This window comes from Neofelis nebulosa, chromosome 2 (assembly GCF_028018385.1).
Source record: "Neofelis nebulosa isolate mNeoNeb1 chromosome 2, mNeoNeb1.pri, whole genome shotgun sequence".
In the NCBI taxonomy this organism is placed as follows: Eukaryota; Metazoa; Chordata; class Mammalia; order Carnivora; family Felidae; genus Neofelis; species Neofelis nebulosa.
In genome coordinates, this window is record NC_080783.1 from 144299876 (window position 1) to 144320792 (window position 20917).

Here is a 20917-nt window from a genome sequence, read left to right on the forward strand (position 1 = left end):
AAAAAAAAGAAAAACAAGGTGTAAACGGTAGTGTCAAAGTGGGGTTCTGATTACTGCATTCGTCACTCTTGCGGTGTACAGTTCGCAGGCGCAGGTACGCAGAGGCTGCACCTTCGTTTGCATCGAGCGGACGACAGGATCACGCCAGTAGTGTTGACTTAGCTCCTCTATTTGTATTCATGTATTTATCGAGCACGGAGAATGGCCGGGTAACGCGCTGTCCGCTGTTAGAGAGGCGGCGGCAAGACCCCATTGGCGCCCACCCTCAGAGCGCCACTTGAGAGAACAAGCAGGATCGGAGGTGGGAAAAACAAACAGGGACAGAATGAAGGTGTGCATGAAGGAGCTTTGCTAAAAAGTGGGCAGGAGGGTGTGATCAGTTTACTGGAGGATTTAGAATTTTTATATCGAGCCCGAGGTAACCAAATAAAAACCCAACTCCTCCAGAGACCTAGAAAGTTTGAAGGACGTAGTTTGAGGGAGCGAACCCCTGCAGCTAGCGAACCCCTGCAGCTAGCGAACCCCTGCAGCTAGCGTCCGCGGACCCCCACCGCCCGCAGGACTGAGACACCCACTCGCCGCCCCACCTCGGGAGCGCAGCAGCCCGGCCGCTTCGCGGTGCTCCTCCTCTCCTCCACCACCCTCAGCCCGAAGGGAAACGCTGGCTCCAGCAGCGCTCGGGGCTCATCCATCAGCCGGGGAGGAAAAGGGGGAGGGGGAAGGGGCGGGCGGCGGGAGGAGGAGTTTCTCCGCCGCGCGGAGCCCTCGGTGGGGCGGCGGGGGAGGAGCGCCCCTCCCCCCGCGCGCTGATTGCTGCGGCGTCCCGCCCGGCCCCGCCCGCGTGTGTGTGTGAGGGAGAGCTATAGCGCTGGGTCGGCCCGATGGGGGTAATCGAGGGTTTCGGGGACGCGGAGTGGCGCTTTCCTCTTCCCAGTGAGTGAGGGAGGGCATTCGGCGGCTCTCGTGCTCGGCCACTTTCCCTGGACGATTCCCGGAGCTCCCTGCAGGAGGTGAAAGTCCCGGCGGGTCCGGATGGCGTAGTTGCGCCGCGGCGCAGCAGCTGCTGGAGCTCACCGCCGCCGAGAGCTGGGCGGGGAAACTTTCCTCCGCGTTCCTCCGACTTGCGGCGGGTGGATCTCTGCGTGACACGCCGCCTCCGAGGTACGTGCGGGCCCGGCCCCGCGGCGCTACAGCCCGTGCCGGGACGCCCCTGGCCGCGCCACTAGCCCTGCACACGTTCCGGCCTCGGGCTCTGCAGGCTGCGCGGTGCCTGTCGGCGCTGCACGAGGCTCCGTGTCTGTTCACGGCCGGGGTCGCTCCGGCCGCACGGACCCCTCGGGCTCGGGAGGGCGGCGTTGGTCCAGCACTGTTTACGCTCGGAGGAGCCGCGACCCGTGGCCAGCGGTGCGTGGGGAGCGGCCGTCTTGGGTCGGGTGGGCAGCGCTCCCGGCGATGCGCTGTCCTGGGGAAGACGTCTCCTCCTCCACGCCTGTCCTCACTCTTCCTCTCCACGGTTTTTTCCGATCCCCGCGGGGCGCGCCGGCCACTTACCCCGGGGCGCGTGACAGCGTCGGTGGGAAAGGTTTGTTGTGGGTTTGCATTCAATTGCAGTTGCAGAGGCTGCGCCCGGAGACTCGCGCACCGACGGGAGCTGCGCTCCCCTCAGCCGGCGCCCTCCGGGTTTAGTGAGGGCGGCGCGGAGCGCTGCAGACCCGGGCCCCGCAGAGAACGCGCCCCCTGTTAACGGATTAGCCCCTTACCCAGTTCATTTTGAAGGCTTCTCTTAGCATCTTCATTTGGTTAGAACAAACTGGAAATCTTGGGCTGTGGCTACAAGAATCTGCTTGCAGACTTGTTATTAAAGTGGGCATTTGCCCACTTTCCAGAATCACGTAGTGTAGGGAGTCGGCGTGGTCAAGCGGGAATTACCTGGGCACAGTGGAACTTAGTTGAGTGTGTACCAGAAGAGCTGAGAAAAGAAAATCACTCAATATTCTTAGCTGTGAAATGGGAATAATAATAGGTCTGGTCTCATAAAGTCACTGTGAGGATTGAATGATTTAGTATGTGTAGAGTATAGAACAGTGCCTGGTGCCGAGCAAGCGCTACACAGGTGTGAAAGCTGCTTGTCCGGAGACGGAGGTGATGGGAAAAGAGCAAAGAGGGTGAAGGATGCTAGGAGTGACAGCCGGAGATGGGGAACCAGGCATTTTCTGAACATCTCCCATCTAAGAAAAGTAAGTGAGCGGTTTGGGTGGAAAGAAGCATCTAGAGGTAACAAAGCACATGCCAAGACTTTTAGTTGTCCTGAAATGATACTTTAAGGCTGCAAACAGTTACTTCCCTGTGAAATCGGCTATTTCTCTCTAGTAATAATAGCTACCGTTTATTGAGCCCAAACTGTGACACTCTCCTGCATGCCTTGAGGACCATTTAAACCTCATACCGACTCTGTGGTAAAAACATTATCAGGGCCATTTTACAGATAAGACTGTAGAGGTTAGTAATTTGCCCAGGCTAACGCATAACTTTCTGTTAGTTCTGACTCCAGAGCTAACTTAGCCAGGGAGAGCTAACAAGTGCAGTCAGATTTGTGTGGGGTGAGCCAGGCATCTTCTGTTGTTCAGGTTCCCATTTGAGTTGGACATATCTCTTGAAACAGTAATAAAGTATCTGTAATTAATTTAGGTGATATACTTACTGGGATGCCAAATTACAGCTCTGAAACTGGATCCAAGTAATTAGAAACAGAATCTTGATTTGGATTAATTCATATGAATATTTATTCTTAATTTCTTCTATTCTCTACACATTGTCAGAGTTACTTGGCTTCCTTAGGAAACAGCTTGGGGTTGGCACAGGAGGCAGGGAAATAATTCTTACCCCCTTAAGGGCTATTAAAATGAAATTGATTTCATGCCATTGTGTCAGTTAAAGGATGTTGCTCTGTTTCTTGGTGTTCTCTGCTTTTGGCTTGAATTCTGCATTGTTTAGTGTTTCAAGGCTTCAGCATAGTTTCAGCCCTTCACTTTGTCTTTGTCATTTGTCAACTTTAATTTTTCCTGTTTTGATGGAATCTGACCATTACATGGCAGCTTTGCTTAACAACTGTTGATCCAGCTCATGTTTTTAAATATAAAAATCACCAACTAACTTTTGAACCCCAGCACTTCAAAGGCAACCCTGGGGGAATTCACTGTTATTTTGAATATTAGCCAATAGGGGGAGTATAACACACTATTGATGTCTGTCAGACACTTAAACCAGTTTTTAGGGTATTAAAAATACATTTAAGAAGTGGGAAATGTGGCTTTATCTAGCGAAATCACCAAGTTGCTTTCTGAGTTTACATTGGAAAACTGGGTTTAATTTCAACTGATTATAATAAGAATGACCTTGAGGACCAGGCCTATATGTTGGATATATGTCAACTCTCTCGTGGCTGGACAGATATTAAATACACGTGCATGTAGTTTTTTCCATTTGTTTTCCGTAAGAAGTGTATGTAAGATAATTTTGTGTAATTTTTTTTTTTTTTCAACTTTTTTTTTTTTTTTTTTTTTGGGGACAGAGAGAGACAGAGCATGAATGGGGGAGGGGCAGAGAGAGAGGGAGACACAGAATCGGAAACAGGCTCCAGGCTCCGAGCCATCAGCCCAGAGCCTGACGCGGGGCTCGAACCCACGGACTGCGAGATCGTGACCTGGCTGAAGTCGGACGCTTAACCGACTGCGCCACCCAGGCGCCCCTAATTTTGTGTAATTTGAACAATATTTCAATTATCCAGGAGAACTGGGAGTCCAGAGAGATCCATTGTGTATCCTTTTGTAATGGTCCTCATTTGTCTTTTGTAGAAAATTGGATGTAGTGAGTTTGTTTTCGGGAAGGTTGGTACACTCACAATCCTGTCATTATAATTCTTCATTAGCATCTTCCAAGTGTAAGACTGAAAGACTGAGGGATTGTTATCCTGAGTAGCAGCAATTCTAGGCATTCTTCAGAGGCTTATATTTTGGTACATAGTGATAGTTCAGACATATTGTATTTGTCTTGTAGAGGTGTGACGTGTCTATAGACACTGATCTTGTAAATAAAATATAAACATTATTTAAGAATTAACATGCCTGGCGGCACCTGAGTGGCTCAGTCAGGTAGTTGTCCGACTTTGGCTCAGGTCATGATCTCACTGTTCCTGCGTTCAAACCCTGCGTCCTCCTCTAGGCTGGTGGTGCAGAGCCTGCTTGGGGATCTCGCGCTCTCCTCCCTGTCTACCCCTCCCCCGCTGGTGCTTTCTGTCTCAAATTTTAAAAAACTTAAAAAATTAACGTGCCTGGAAAAACAGTTAAACTGACTTTTAAGCAAAGTTTTCAATCTTTGCCTGCAGTTTGGTAGGCCAGTTTCCCTCCTCCTCCTTCTTTGTTTATTTATTTATTTATTTTGAGAGAGTGTGTGTGTGATTGGGGGCTGGGAGGGAAGGGCAGAAAGGGAGGGAGAGAGCTTGATGTGAGCCCATACCTTGACTGTGAGATCATGACCTGAGGTGAAATCAAGAGTTGGACAGATGATCAACTGACTGAGCCACCCAGGTGCCCCAGCTTGTTTCTTGTGTATTATGTAGTTTTGACTTTATTTCATTTAGCAAGTTAGGATCATGTGGATCCTTTTAAAAAATAACTTTAAAATTTAGTCTCTCCTTTCAAAATCTCAGCATTGCAAAAGCTACTTCAGATTAGCATTTTATTTAGGGTTTAACTTAATTTTCCATGCTCTCATGTAGTTTACACTCCTTTAGCAAACATTTTTCAAACCCCCTACTCCTAATAGGCTTCTGGTTCCTAGTCTTGGAGTTGGCGAATTAGCTGTCCTCTTTCAAGCCTCTGATAGCAGGGGGCCAAGATGCCTTAAGGCTTCCTAAGGCTTTGTCTTGGAAAGCCTTTATAGATTGACAGAATTGGTTAATTTAAAGGAAGGGATTGTCCAATTCTTTTTAAGACTCAAAGGAATTAGGGTTACCTGGGTGGCTCATTCAGCTGAGTGTCTGACGCTTGATTTCGGCTTAGGTCCTGATCTCACGGCTCATGGGTTGGTGCTGACAGTGAGGAGCCTGCTTGGGATTCTCTGTCTCTCTCTCTCTGTCTCTCTCTCAAAAATAAGTAAACTTAAAAAAAAAAAGATTCAAAGTAATTAATCTTTCCCTTTTGCATGGAAACTTAGTTGTAGCTTGTGAAAGTCAGGTGAGTTTCCTGCAGGGAGAATCTGGGCCTAACCTCTCAGGGAACTCAAAGTGTCCTTTTGAGTATGCTGCTAAGGTGATCTCTGCTGACTTCTTTAGTACCTAAGTGATCACCAATTTCCTGGGATCATAAATCTGTGGAAAGTTCTGACTTTACATTTCAGGCGTAACAGAACAGAACAGTTAGAATTCAGACTGATAAGTATTACATTGCTGTAATATATTTTTCTGGATGAATTTGCTGTCGTCATTTTCAATTATCCCTATTCTTGACAATCTATCTTGAACATGTTTCCCGCCCCCCTCCCCCTTTGTTGCTATTGGACAAAAACTAATTATAATTGTCAGGTTCATTAGTTAATGAGGACAGCCTTCCCTTTTTTTTTTCTTTCTTTTGCTCTTAACAGCTATTTGAAAAACGATTTTGTTACTTTTATTCTGTATATTGGAGCATTTTCCTTGTGTTTTTTTAACTTGAAATTTTGAAACTTAAGAAATATTAACTACTTTTTGAAATTTGCATAACTCAAGTAAGCAAATGTTTTTAAGGATCTTTAACTTATAAGTAACTTTGTATCACCTGTAGGAATATTGACAGTTTGCAATGTAAAAGTAATTTGCGGTTATATGAAAAACTAGCCTTTCACAAATAACAGTTAGCCTTTAACAGTTTCAGCAAGAGCTGTTGTGGTTTTGGAAGAAAATTACTGCACCAAGATACACAGCAGTAATTTCTCTAGTTACACATCTTCAGAGCTAATACTTGGAATGATACAGCATTGTCTCTTTGTAGCATTGCATAAAACAAAAGCTATTGCTAATTTGTTTGGTTTCCAGTCAAGCTGAAATAACACAGTTTGGAAGGACTTTATAAAAAATGATCTAGGTCCATTTCCTGGGCTCTGTTCATTTCTGTACCTTTTTGAAATACAACACTTGTTTGTTAACTGACATTGAGCTTTCTTTTCTCTGTTTGCAAAGCCCTTGCTAAAGATTTAGGACAGATTTCCAAGCAATTTTCCTTCTTTCAGAGAGAATAATGATTTTTATACCAACCAAGATGTGCACAGTATTTAGTGTTTGGAACAGCATTTGTAAAAATTCTGCATGAGGCCACTCTCATTTGGACCTTACACATTTTTTTTTTATTCTTTAGTTTCCTAGGCCAACCATCAAGACTTATAGAAGGACAACTAAGGGCATCTTTATTTAATTTATTTAATCTTCAATTATTATTGAAGGTCTGAAAAAAGACCCCTAGAGTTATGCCCTCAGGCCATCCTGATATCTCCTGCTTAGGGTAATTACAGGGGGGAAGAAAAAAAAGATTAACACTAGTGTTTGTGCTGTAAGTTTCTTCAAGTCTGGGAAGAGGACTCTGAATAAGAGTAGAGCATGGCAAAGTTCATTTTTTAGGATTTACTGTTAAATTGTTGCCACAATAAAAATTGAAGATAAAATCTAAAATGCAAGCTCTATCTCTATGAGAAAGGATGGTAATACAGAAGCATATAGTCTCCCTGTGTCTTGGGCACTGGACTCCAGGGGGAAGGGGGTCAGAGTAGGGTGCTCTTTGTGGAGGAAGAAGCACCTGCTGGCCTTTCCTTCCAAGTACCATAATTAATTTCCCTGGTACATGCTGAAGGTCAGGATTTTGTGTGAAATTGCAAATGGAACATTTGGAAAAACACGTGTAGGTTGATTAGTCCTTGAAAGAATGATCTTTAGAAAACAGTCTTTACAGATACTAGTCCTTGAGCTTTCCTGTTGATCGGATTGCCCTGTGAGACAAGGGCTGCAGTGTGACAGGTGAGATGACTAACCTCCATTGATGGGTAAGGACACCACATGGACCAGGTGGATGGTCTACCAAAGAAATCTACTTTGGATTTCTTATTTTGTTCTTACTGTTTTATTAATGGAAACTTGGTGAATACTTAATTTCAACTTGGCACATGAAAAGATTCCCTTTTGAGAGTATACTTCTATTAGCATTTTTAGTGATTTATGTGTCTTGACAGTATGAAATTGGTCAATGAATGCAAAAATACACGGGTGTGTATTTGCAAATTTCATTTCATCATTCACTGTATGATGGTTGCTGGAGCAGAATGTGGCTCCCCTCCTCCCCCATAATTGGAAGGTTATTTTAGGTGAAATACTTAGATTCCAATGTGATACCCAACTCCTTTTGTGTGGTATTGCCTGTGTTGTTATACGTGATCTCTTTTCTGTTTTTCCTTTAAAACAAACATACTCAAACACAGAACTCTCTTCTGAGTGTCCATAAAGAATAAATGTCTCCTTTTGTTATATTAGACTTTGTGCAGTTGGCTGGCAAATTAACTTCAACTTTGAGGGAAAGCACCACTGACTCATTACATACATTTTGTATTATTACATTGTAAGGTCTTCCCTATGTGTGTGGGAGAAGTTTCTGATCTTCTAAATCAGCATTGTGTACTATTGTTGGTCTGTCTCCTTTTGTCAAAGCCTTTCTGAGCAGACATTGCTTAGTTTTTAAATTTTTTATAGAGATTGTTACCTGTCGTCGTATTCATAATATACCATCTGAATCGTGAAAAAAATATTTAAGATGACAGCCAACTTTGTGAAGGCACTCCTGTCTTTTTCTTTTGACTTCATCATACTCATCCATGACAATTGTTGCATCATGTTTTTGGAGCCTGAGGAAGGATGACCTACTTTGATACATTTCATATTCTTTTGTATTTATGCCTTTTTCAGTTTGTGACATCTTTATTTCATTATTAGAGTGGTTGCTTTCTAAGATATTCAAGATTTTCATTTCATTCAGTGTGTGGGCAAACAAGGAGTTTCCTGTAGAACCCGTCCTACTAAATTCTTAAAAATAGTTCCGGAAGGTACCCCATTTAGATACCTTGTTGGGTGGAGGGCTCTTGGTAAAGTTCAAATGGGAGATAATTGAACACAAAGCAGGATTCTGTTTAGTTTAACCAGGTAGAAAAGGGAAAGTAGCATCTAATTCATTAGGACAAAATTCACTTTTGTATAATAATGAGGGATTTAAGTGTTTTCTTTGGAATTAATATATACTTTAACTACTTAAAGGTATAGGTAAAAAGGTTTGCAAAAGAAACTTTGCTAAGGCTGAGGTTCTGGAGTTGGCAACTCCTGTAACCCCAAAGATCCTGTTCTCTGAAGCCAGGAAAAAGCGGTCTGTTTCCAATTATATATCACAAAAATAGGGAAATTAAGCCAAGAAAAATGATCATTTGGGGGTTGGGCTGCTTTTTTGTAGAGGGTAAAGGAGGAAAGACTATAGATGAATATTTTTTAAAAAATCTGTCTTTTCTGGTTGGCTTTCAGAATTTTCTCAAGTGGTCTCTATTGGAAATGAAGAATAATTTTGGGATTAAAGACTCCTCCTTCAGTTCCTTTTTGTTTCTCACAGAGCAAACGGAAGAGTAGTCAGGCAGCTTCTGCTGACACGAGGGTGTTTGGTCCCAGTGTTCTGGGACCTGGCTGGTATTTTTGGTAAAGCCTTTTCCAGTCTGAATGGTGCCATGCTATGGGCTCCCAACATCATACCAGGTAGTTGGTGCTGTGTTTTTTTGGTACACGTTTTACCAGACTTGAATGGAAATGTGGTCCCTGATGCCAAGCATCATTCTGCTAGTGAAGAAAGAAAGGCTAGGGATGCTGGTGTGAGAAGCCTAACTGGAAGCTGGATGATGTGTGGGTGCATATAGTGTCCTCAGCACTTGTCAGAAGCACCTAGCCATTCTGAGTGCCTACGGCTGGTTTCGGGATTAGTGGTCCTGTGAGACCCAGGTGTTAACTAAGAGATCTCCTTTCTACCACCAGAAGATCGCCCCCAGCAGGTCTTAGTTCCTGTTTCTCACACCTTACACCTCCACAGAGTGTTGAATAAAACTTTCCTAATGGTACAGAATCTCTGGTAACAACACAGTTTGTCGGGGCTAGTGGTGTTTGGCTATTGGCTCATTTTTTCTCACCTCCTATTGAAGTCCTCGGCCTGCTGCAGGCTGGCTCCCACACCCACCATATACCAAGGCAGGGTGTGAGAAAAGGTGCAAAGTGCGAAACTTGTGCTTGCTTTAAGTGGTGTCTGCATTGTCCTCTCTCTGGGGCCTTTGCTGCTTAACTCTTGTCTTTCCCCCACCTTTTTATCATCTTAGTTTCCTTGGAGCTCATTCTTCCGGTTTTCTCCTTACCTTCTCGATCTCTCTTCAGGTTGCCTTTCCAGTGCTTGATTCCTATGTGTTGGCATTCTCCAAGGTTTTATATTTTCCCTTTCTCTTCTCTTCTCTTCTCTTCTCTTCTCTTCTCTTCTCTTCTCTTCTCTTCTCTTCTCTTCTCAGTTTGCATATAGTTGCTCGTATTTCCATGCCTCAATGGCCATGTTTCTGCCAGTAACTTCCAGTTTTATATTTCATACCTTTATTTCCAGTAGCTACCTTGTTGTTCTGTAGGTCTTTCTGTTAAAAGCAAGTCCCAAACCCAACCTACTATTTCTCTGTGCTCTCTAGTCTCAATCCTTTATTTCCTGTGTCAGTAAATGGCACCAGTTACCAGGCTAGGAGCCTCAGGCACACTAAACTTGCTTCTGCTTACTTCCCTGGGCCGAGTAATACCAGTCACGTGTAGCTTACCTTTAGCAGATCTCAGTTGACATTTTCTTTTCCCTTTCCAAATCATCATCTCACGTGCACTATTGCAGGGGTCTTCCAGTTGGTTTTCCTGGCTTCATCATCTCTGTCTTCATCTTTTTATCCATTTTGGTTGGTACCTTCTAAAACACAGATCTGTGTTTTCATTTCTTGCATTTTATTTTAAAGTTTATTAATTTTGAGAGAGATTGAGAGGAAGAGCATGTGTGCATGTGCAAGAACTAGAGAGGGGTTGAAAGAGAGAGAGACAGACAGACAGAATCCCCCAAGGCTCTGCACTATCCACACTGAGCCCCTTGAGGGGTTCAGTCTCATGAACTGTGAGATCATGACCTGAGCCGAAATCAAGTGTGGGGCATTTAACTGACTGAGCCACCCAGGCACCCCATGTTCTCTTGCATTTTAACATTTGTTTTTTTTTTTTTGTTTTTTTTTTTGTTTTTTTTTTTTTATTTTTTTTTATTTTTGGGACAGAGAGAGACAAAGCATGAACGGGGCAGGGGCAGAGAGAGAGGGAGACACAGAATCGGAAACAGGCTCCAGGCTCCGAGCCATCAGCCCAGAGCCTGACGCGGGGCTCGAACTCACGGACCGCGAGATCGTGACCTGGCTGAAGTCGGACACTTAACCGACTGCGCCACCCAGGCGCCCCTGTTTTTTTTTTTTTAATTTATTTTTGAGAGAGAGAGACAGAGCATGAGCAGGAGAAGGGCAGAGAGAGAGGGAGACACAGAATCCAAAGCAGGCTCCAGGTTCTGAGCTGTCAGCACAGAGCCCAATGTGGGGCTCAAACTAACAAACTGTGAGATCATGACCTGAGCCGAAGTCAGATGCTTAACCGATTGAGCCACCCAGGCTCCTTTTGCATTTTATTTATTTATTTAAAAAAAAAAAATTTTTTTTTTAACGCTTATTTATTTTTGAGACAGAGAGAGACAGAGCATGAACGGGGGAGGGGCAGAGAGAGAGGGAGACACAGAATCGGAAACAGGCTCCAGGCTCCGAGCCATCAGCCCAGAGCCCGACGCGGGGCTCGAACTCACGGACCGCGAGATCGTGACCTGGCTGAAGTCGGACGCTTAACCGACTGAGCCACCCAGGCGCCCCTCCTTTTGCATTTTATTTTATTTTATTTTATTTTATTTTATTTTATTTTTTCAACGTTTTTTATTTTTTTATTTTTGGATAGAGAGAGACAGAGCATGAACGGGGGAGGGGCAGAGAGAGAGAGGGAGACACAGAATCGGAAACAGGCTCCAGGCTCCGAGCCATCAGCCCAGAGCCCGACGCGGGGCTCGAACTCACGGACCGCGAGATCGTGACCTGGCTGAAGTCGGACGCTTAACCGACTGAGCCACCCAGGCGCCCCTCCTTTTGCATTTTATTTTATTTTATTTTATTTTATTTTTTTCAACGTTTTTTATTTTTTTATTTTTGGATAGAGAGAGACAGAGCATGAACGGGGGAGGGGCAGAGAGAGAGGGAGACACAGAATCAGAAACAGGCTCCAGGCTCCGAGCCATCAGCCCAGAGCCTGATGCGGGGCTCGAACTCACGGACCGCGAGATCGTGACCTGGCTGAAGTCGGACGCTTAACCGACTGCGCCACCCAGGCGCCCCATCCTTTTGCATTTTAAAAGTCACTGCTCTCCCATTATCCTTGGCGCAAGATGTCTGGTTATTAATAATGTAGCCTCAGCTGCTTTTTCAAGCCATTTCTCCTACTTCTCCCTAAACCTCTCTCTTCCCATACCAGAGCCCTTATGGATTACAGAGCATGCTGGGTGCTCTCAGGCTCCTTTGCTTTTGTACTTGTCTCTCACCTAGCATATCTTCCCTTCCTTTCTCTCCCGCTTACTCATGCAAGGTCTCTATCTACATTGTTAGAGTCTGTAGGGAAGCTACACATGGCTCTTCCTGGCAGGTGGTTGGTTGCATCTTCTTTTAATTTATTTTACAGCACTTTTGCTACCTCTGGAGAGCTTATTTTCTTTGTCTGCCAGATTGTGGACTTTCCTAGAGCATTATCATGTCTCATCATCTCTGTATCCTGGGAGTGTGGCATGGGTTTGGTATATAATATATATTATCACATTGAATTCTCCAACTCAGTTCCACTTCAGTTAAAGGTTTGGAGAGAGGCAAAGCTTACAGTGGATGTGACCTGTAACCATACAGAAACTGCAAAGGAAATAAACTCAGAATCATAGAGTTTAAGGTTAGAGTGGGGGTTAGAAATAATCCTCTTTAAGTACCTTGAAAGATGAGAACAGGGAGGTTACATGCCCTGCCCAAGATCACACTCTGCCCAAGATCACACCGCTGGGGAGTAGTGCTTTTTTAAAAATTTCTCTGCAGTATACTCCACCCAACGGCCAAAATGGCCCCGATGAAGCCTAAGTCAGATCCTGTTATTCCTTTGCTTAAAACACTCTAATGTTTTTATCTTAGAGTAAAAGCCAGAATCCTTACAATGATCTGTAAAGCCCCACACAACTAGCCATCACTCCCTTGTCACATCCATTACCTTTTTGATCTCATTCCTGTGCTCTCTGGTTCACTCACTGTGCTCCAGCTTCCTGGCCTGCTGTCTGTTTCCTAACCAGGTCAGACATGCTGTCTCAGGACCTTTGCATGTGCTGTTTCCTTTGCTTGGAATATTTTTCTCTCAGATATCCACAGAGTTCATTTCCTGTAAGTCCTTACCCCAACAAAGAACCAAACCAAAGACCCCAAATATTTCCTTTCCCTCTTCTCTGCTTTGTTTTCTTAGCATTTATCTCTATCTCAGACACAATTTTATATTTTGTTTATAATTTGTCGCCTCTGACTAGAAGGTAAGCTCCATGAGGGCAGGGATTTTGGTATGTTTTGTTCCGTATTGAATCCCTGTATCTGGAACAGTGCTGGCATGGAGCAGGCACTTGATAAATATTCGTTAGATGAATAAATGAATGAGAAGATTTTGTGGATTTCTTATAGCTCCCGTTAAATGTACGCTTATGGCATTTCAAAGGGAAAACTATCAGATCTGTCTAGAAGGAGGAAAATCTGATGTTTAAAATGCCTCATTCAAGACCTGTCATACTAGAACATTGACCTCTTTTTAATTGACTGAAAACAGCAATCGTGGGCTCTCCCCAGCCTTACAAGTGGTTTGGGAAGACTCCCAGTTTACCTCTCACAGGCTTGGGCTTGCTGTGGTTTCTCTCTGCCTGTGATTTGCCCTTTAACCCATTGGGCTGCATAGATGAAAAGTAAACATAGCATTAAAGAAAAGAGCACGGGGAGAGGGTATAGGGCAGAGGAGCAGAATTTCCCTGCGGCCCTGACATCTTCCCTTGGCTCTGGGCCCATCTACAGGGCCACTCACCGACCTTCCTGAGTTGCTTCGGGGTACGCTCTAAGGAATAGTCTGGAGCCGGCAGGGCCAGATGACTCTTGAATTTGCTTTGATGTTCTAATTTCTTTGAAAAGAAAGTTAAGTTTAGGCCAAAGGGACAATGGAGAAAGGTTTTTTTTTTTTTAATTTTTTAAATTACCATCTTCATTTTGAAGAGAAGTTTTAACCCTTCTGAAGACAGGATTGCAGTTGAAATTACTGCCTGCTTCTGTCAGTGATGCTAGTGAGGAGTTAAGACTGGTGGGATCTGTTTTATGAAACCAGTGACTTAAATCCAAGGGACAGTAAGTTACAGTTCTGAAGAAGCATTTGATTCTTCAGGGTAGGGGTTATGTTGAACGAAGAGCATAATTTGTATTAGTGTAACAGTGATGTTAGAGTCATTTGCCTCCTGCCTCTTTTTTTTTAAGTTTATTTATTTTTGAGAGAGAGCGAGAGTGCAAGTACATGCAGGGAAGGGGCAGAGAGAGAGGGAGGGAGAGAGAGAATCACAAACAGGCTCTGTACTGTCAGTGAGGAGCCCGTTGTGGGACTCAAACTCACGAACCATGAGATCATGATTCAATAACCATGAGATCACGACCTGAGCTGAAATCAAGAGTCTGAGGATCAACCATCAACTGATCAACCAGACTGAGCCACCCAGGTGCCCTTCCTCCTACTCTTTTTGTGATAACATCATTGTGGTTCCTCATCAGGACAGGAAGCCCAGCTAAGGAAGTCAAAGGCTTAGGAGGAAGTTATTGGCCATGTACAAAGCTAACAGCATGATTTAACCCTTGGATTCAAAACTATCAAATTGAGAATAAATTGTCTTGAATGGAGATGTTATCAATGACCTGGTTAAAAATCATCATCACTACCATTTCCTGAACCCTAGGAACAAACTAGGTATTAACATAAAGCATTAACACATGCTTTATGTGTTACTAATTTACTTAATTCTAATAACAGCCCCCTTAGGAAAATAGAATCATTATTTCTATGTTATAGATGAGACTTGGAGGTATTTAGTAAGTTCCTCATAGTTCCACTGCTAGGAAGAGGCAGGGCAGGGATTTGAGGGCCTGGGGGCAGGGTTTCCCAACACTTCGCACTATGCTGTATGTAATCTCCAACAACACATCAAGCACACGCTTTATATTTACTAACTGCACTGTGTGCGATGCTTTTCTTTCTGATGTTGTCATAGCTCTGTCTTGCTCTGTCATAGCTCTGTCCCTGTGCTCAAATGTCACCTCATCTGAGAGGCCCTCTAAAAACGTTTCTGGTAACCAGTTCCTATATGTGTGTGGGGCTGTCTTCCCACACACCACTAATTCTGACACTATTTACTCTCTACCTGGAGAGATAACATTCGATTCCACAGTCCCACAGGACTGCCTTCTGCTTGACAGGTCACAAGCCCAGGCTGCAGGTTGGAGATTCCCACAACCCCTCCTTGGGTTTGATTAACTTGCTAGAGCTGCTCACAGAACTCAGAAAAACATTTTACTTACTAGATTTCTGGTTTATTGTAAAAGGATATAATTCAACAATAGCCAGACGGGAGTGATACACAGTGCAAGGTGTGGAAAAAGGGCATAGAGCTTCCATGTTACCTGGGCAAGGCACTCTCCCCAGTCTCCAAACCCCATCCTTTTGGGTTTTTACAGAGGCTTTGTTACATAGGCATGATTGATTAAATCTTTGGTGATTGGCAGTTGAGTCAACCTCCAGCCCCTCTCTGAAAAAGAACTGAAAGTTTCCACCCTCTAGTGAGCTGTTGGTTCTCCTGGTAAGCAGCCCCCATCCTGAGGTAGGGTCCAGAAGTCACCTCATTAACAGAACAAAAGACACCTTTATTCCTGTCATCACTTAGGAAATTCCAAGGATTGTAGGAACTTTGTGCCAGAATCGGGGACTAAGACCAAATGTGTATTTCTCGTTATAAATCACAATATCACAACTTCCGTGACCACCCTAGGTCTAAAATAATATTCCTCCTCTCAGCACTCTCTCTCCTTAACCTGCTTTATTTTTCTTTCATAGGACTTCGATCACTTGACACATTACAAATTTGTTGTCTTTCTCCCCCATGAGAAGGTAAGCTCCGTGAAAACAGTGCCGTGTTTAGTTCATTGCTATGTCCCCAGCTTCCCCAGCACTAGCCTGGCACGTGGTAGGTGCTAATAAATGTTTAGTGAATGAATGAATGAAGTGAAATAAAACCACCCATTGAGCCTTGCCTCTCTGGTTTCAAAACAAAATAACTTGTCATAGGTCGGATCGAATCATGCCCACTACAGTGCAGGGCGTGGTTGGCATCCATAGAGGAGGAGCTCCCATTTGTAGTGTTAAGAGAATCAGACAAACCTGGGCTCCAAATCTGGTGCCAGGACTTAGTAGCTGGTGACCCTGGGGCTGTTGAGTGTCTTGAAGCCTCACTTTTCTCACTACAAAGTAGTATTCTTGGGTTGTTGAGAGGATGAAATGAGAAATTGTGAAAAACGCAGTAGGTGCTCAATAGGTGGTAGCTGAGATATTTTGTGGGGTCAGAAGAGGAAAGCAGGGTGTTAGCCTCTACAAGGAAGGGGAACGTGGAATAAAAACATGAACAACCACAGAATAATTACAAAGCAGCATGCGGACAATTCTTGGCTGTGCTACAAACTAGCTGTGTAACAGTGGGCCAGTCACTGAGCCTTTCTAATTCCTGGTTTGTTAATCTGTGAAATTAGAGAGCTGGAGTAGATGTTATCTATTTCTAACATTCTGGGTTGGCTCTGAGTAGAAGATAACACGGGACAAATTATCCACAAAATGTCAAGGAGACTGTGTTTGCAGTGGGATGGGATTAATTAGATTGTTTTTTGGAATGAGGTGAGGGGGATGAGTAGAGTTCTTGGAGTTTTAGGAATAGAGTAAAAATGGCAGTTTTGATAAATTGGGCAGATCTGACAATATTTAGGTTTTGTGTGTGTCTACATTGCTCAGAAAATAACGATTTAAATATATTTTGTTGGGGCGCGTGGGTGGCTCATTCGGTTAAACATCTGACTCTTGATTTTGGCTCAGGTCATGATCTCACGGTTTGTGGGATTGGACCCTGCGAGTGGGGCTCTGCATTGACAGTGTGGAGCCTGCTTGGGATTCTCTCTCCCTCTCTCTCTCTCTACCCTTCCCCCTGCTCATGTGCTCTCTCTCAAAATAAACTTAAAAAATATTTTTGTTTATATCAGCTATGTATTAAAAGTAGTTACTATAGTCTTAGTATTTTATTTACACTTAGGTTGTCAAATTGAATGTTTTTCTTGGCTAGTGCTTTCCAGTTTTGTTAAGTCATTCGTGCTAGCCATTACATGACCACGTATTTCAAATTTCCACAAGTGTGTTTGAAGTCTCATTTTATAGGAGGGATTCAGGATTAGTTGTTATACATATAATGACAATTATAAGTACGGTATAGAACAAAAGATTTTCTTGTTTAATCTCTTCGTATTAGAGATGAAGACATTAAAGCCCAGAATGGAGTGACTTGTCTAAGCTTGTAAAACATGTTGATGCCAGAACTCCTGTCTTTCCTGTTCCTTTGCAGCTGCCTGAGATATAGGTTCTTTCTTACACACAGCTGTTATTTGTCAGTTTATCATTTATTATTGAGAAATGTTTTGATAATTCACCATCTTTCCATCCTTTTGACTGTAATGTACAGAATTGCGTTTGATACTTGCTACCCATTATGGTACCTTCATTGGATGCCTACTATATGCCACATAGGTAGACTACTGCTGCTAGCCGGGAGACTGCAGTCCTTCTTTCTAGAGTGAACAGATGTAGGAAAGCCATGCCTGGAAGGAAATAATCACATAAACATCTATCTGCAGAGTTGACTTGAACTACATTCCAGGTGTCTAAGTTTAACTGTGTCTGAGGGAATCATAGGAGGCTTCCTTAAAGAAGTAATGCTTATACACAGAGTTGAGACCTGAAGATGTTAGTAAGTGGCTGTGTTAGGGAGATTACAGAGGATCACTGAGTTCTGACGGGGTTGGAACATTGCTTCTGAAAGCAAGGGCTTGGCCCTTTTGTGGGACTGAATTGAGGCAGGTGTGGCTGGAGCATACAGAGAATGAGGTCAGACTAAATAGGCAACATCCAGCAGTCATGGGAAGGGTTTTGGTCTTTGTTCTTGACAGCAATGGGTGACTACTGAAGGATTTTAATTTTTTTTTTTTTAATTTTATTTATTTATTTATTTATTTATTTATTTTTTACATTTATTTATTTTTGAGAGACAGAGTGACACAGAGCACGAGCAGGGGAGGGGCAGAGAGTGGAGACACAGAATCCGAAGCAGGCTCCAGGCTCTGAGCTGTCAGCAAGCACAGAGCCCAGTGTGGGGCTCGAACCCACGAACCGTGTTTCATGACCTGAGCCGAAGTCGGATGCTCAACTGACTGAGCCACCCAGGTGCCCCAGGATTTTAATTTCTAATGTTTCACATGCCTCAGCTGCTGAGCCCTTTCTTTACCAAATAATCAGTTAAATAATTGAAATGTTGTGTATTAAGGGATTACCCCCATTTAAGAGAAATAATGTTTTATTGGAAGTCAGTGGAAAGAAAGAAAAAAATGTGCTGAATTGTAATTAGCAGACTAGAATAGTCTATTGCTGAAGTATTTATTCTGAATTCATTTATTTGCAGAATCCCTGTGAATGTAAATAAATGTGAATAAAATATTTTAGTAAATTACTAAATTACAAAATAGTCTAATGGAAGTCTAGTAGATGTAGCTTTCCAAAAGTTTTTTTTAATGGCCTAGTGCTTACTAGGGCCTAAGGGATGTTGACTGGTGTCCTGATACTCAGCTGTGCTGACTTTTGCTGGAATAATTGCAACTTCGTGATTCAGTAGGCCCTTTTGGTGATAGCTGATTCCTCACTCCAGGCAGCTTGGTTGGTGCCATTGCCAGCAGGAGTTCCTCAGCCTCCAGCTAAACCCCTGAAGCTAAATTGGGAATGGTAAGGTAGAATTGAGGAGGGCCCTGCAGCCAGATTCCTGAAACTTACACCAGTGCTGTTGAGGCAGTGAGTCGCTTTAGCACCCTTTCGCAGCAGCTTTGCAGTATTAGGACTATCTTTAGGACTCCTATCTTGTATTGAGTTTGGAGTCATTGTTTTTTGGTAATGGAGGTATTTTTTTGGAATTCTAGATGATGAAGTCTAAAATTAATACTGATTTTTGGTATAAACTATATTATCTCACTACTAGTAGTTTGCTTGGTTTTTTGAAAGCCTAGGGGTATTTTAGCCATAAAAAACTTCAGTGACTACTATTTAAAAAAAGTTTTTTTGATATTTATTTTTGAGAGAGAAAGAGAGAGCATGAACGGGGAGGGGCAGAGAGAGAGAGAGACAGAGAGAGAGAGAGAGAGAGAAACACAGAATCTGAAGCAGGATCCAGGCTCTGAGCTGTCAGCAGAGCTGGGCACCCCACATGGGGCTCGAATTCATGGACCGCAAGATCATGACCTTAGCCAAAGTCAGACACTTAACCTCCTGGGCCACTCAGGCGCCCCACATATACATATATTTTTAATGTACTTTGGGCCAGGTATTGTTTTAGGTAACATGCCCATATTCTATCTCACATATTATAATCAGAATGTCAGATAAGGGAGTGGTAGAGGCTGTCCAGTGTAACATGTCTGGGTAAGCCAGGTTTGGAATCCCCAAGTACAGTTCTCTATTAATTAGCTTATAGTTATGAGCAACAGCAATCTTTGAATCCAAAAATATTAAGTGTGAAGGATTGTCCTTGAAATATTGCAAGGGTGGGTGAAAAATCTTTCCTTTGTGAACTTGAATAAAACGTGGTCTTTTACAGCAGTATGAAGTGCATCCCTTTCTGCTGTATTTTGCTTGAGTAGTGAGATCTGTTGTGCTTGGGATAGACAGAGGGGCTTCTAAGGACTGGCTGAAGGTTAGCCTCAAGGTAACTAAGGATTCTGGGGCCAGAGATGTGTTGGTCATACTCTGGGTCAGGAATGAGGGTGGGCCAGGCCCTGGAGGTGCCGGGGAGAGCAGAGTCCAGCTTCTATGAACATCTTGTAACCTCCGTGCCTCCTGCCTCCCTTCATGTGGGAGTCTTCATGTGGAATTCCTTCCCATGTGTAAGGTAGTTCAAAAGTAATTCTTCTTTTCCTGCCACTGGCAGCCACAGAATGTTGGAACTTTAATCTTAGGCCTCAGGATTCATTCTCTTTGGTAGAGATAGCCTGCTGTGACAAATAATGATAGCTTTCATGCTGTTACACGTACAGTCTTATTTGATTCTTGCAACGACCCTGTTATGTAGGGAAGGTTATTTTCTTCTAAAAAATGAAGAAACCGAGTCTCCATTCTCATCTAAAACTCTTTTCTTGTGTGATCTGCTTCTAAGAGTCTTTTTTTTTTAAAGATTTTATTTTTTTAATGTTTATTTTCGAGAGAGAGAGAGAGAGAGCATGAGCAGGGGAGGGGCAGAGAGAGGGGAACAGAGGAGTCAAAGTGGGCTCTGCGCAGCAAGCCTGACATGGGGCTTGACCTTATGAACCATGAGATCATGACCTGAGCCAAAGTCAGATGCTCAATCAGCTGAGTCACCCAGGTGCCCCAAGATTTTACTTTTAATAACCTCTGTACCCAACATGGGGCTCAAGCTTACAACCCCAGGATCAAGAGTTGCATGCTTTACCAGATGAGCCAGCCACGAGGAGTCTCCATGGATTTTCCATGCACTCTAGGCTCCTTTCAGTATATTCTCAATAGGGTACTCAAGAAAATGTTTATTTATTTTTATTTTTGTTCCTGTTATATTGAGATATAATTGACATAATGTTGTGTAAGTTTAGGGTGCAAAACATAATGATATGTGTGTATATATAGCAAAATGATCACCACAATAAGTTTACTTAACATCCATCACCTCACTTAGTCACAGATTTTTTTTTCTTGTGATGAGAACTTTTAAGATTTACCCTCTTAGCAACTTTCAAATATGTAATACAGTATTGTTAACATGTAGTCATCATGTTGTATATTACATCCCCAGGACTTAATTGATCTTATAACTGGAAGTTTTTACCTTTTGATCATCTTCCCCCACTTCCTCCACCCCTAACCTCAGGCACCATCAATCTGTTCTCTGTTTCCGTGAGTTCAGTTTTTAGATTCTACATATAAGTGAGCTCATAGACTGTCATATGAAATGTCTGAGTTATTTCACTTAGCGTAATGCCCACAAAGTCCTTCCATGTTGTTGGAAATGCAGCATTTCTTTTTTCTTTCTTTCTTTCTTTCTTTCTTTCTTTCTTTCTTTCTTTCTTTCTTTCTTTCTGAATAGTATTCCATTGTGTATATATACTGCATTTTTAAAAAATCCATTTACCTGTTGATGGACATTTAGGTTGTTTCCAGGGTCTTGGCTATTTTATTTATTATTTTTATTTATTTATTAATTTATAATTTTTTTAATCTTTATTCACTTTTGAGAGACAGAGACAGAGCATGAGTGGGGGAGGGGCACAGAGCGAGGGAAGATACAGAATCTGAAGCAGGCTCCAGGCTCTGAGCTGTCAGCAC

General features: G+C 43.2%; 1 protein-coding gene across 3 annotated transcripts in view; it reads left to right on the forward strand.

Annotated features, from left to right (window-relative positions):
• The first annotated feature begins 1023 nt into the window (after positions 1-1023).
• Positions 1024-20917, forward strand: part of TGFBR3 (transforming growth factor beta receptor 3) — a 207080-nt gene continuing 187186 nt past the window's right edge. For 2 of the 3 annotated variants that reach the window (XM_058716599.1, XM_058716601.1), the window contains exon 1: positions 1024-1161. The gene's annotated coding sequence lies outside the window, so the exon portion shown is untranslated. Of the gene's footprint in view, positions 1162-15343; positions 15398-20917 lie in introns of all 3 variants that reach the window. The other variant, XM_058716600.1, reaches the window with a different exon arrangement.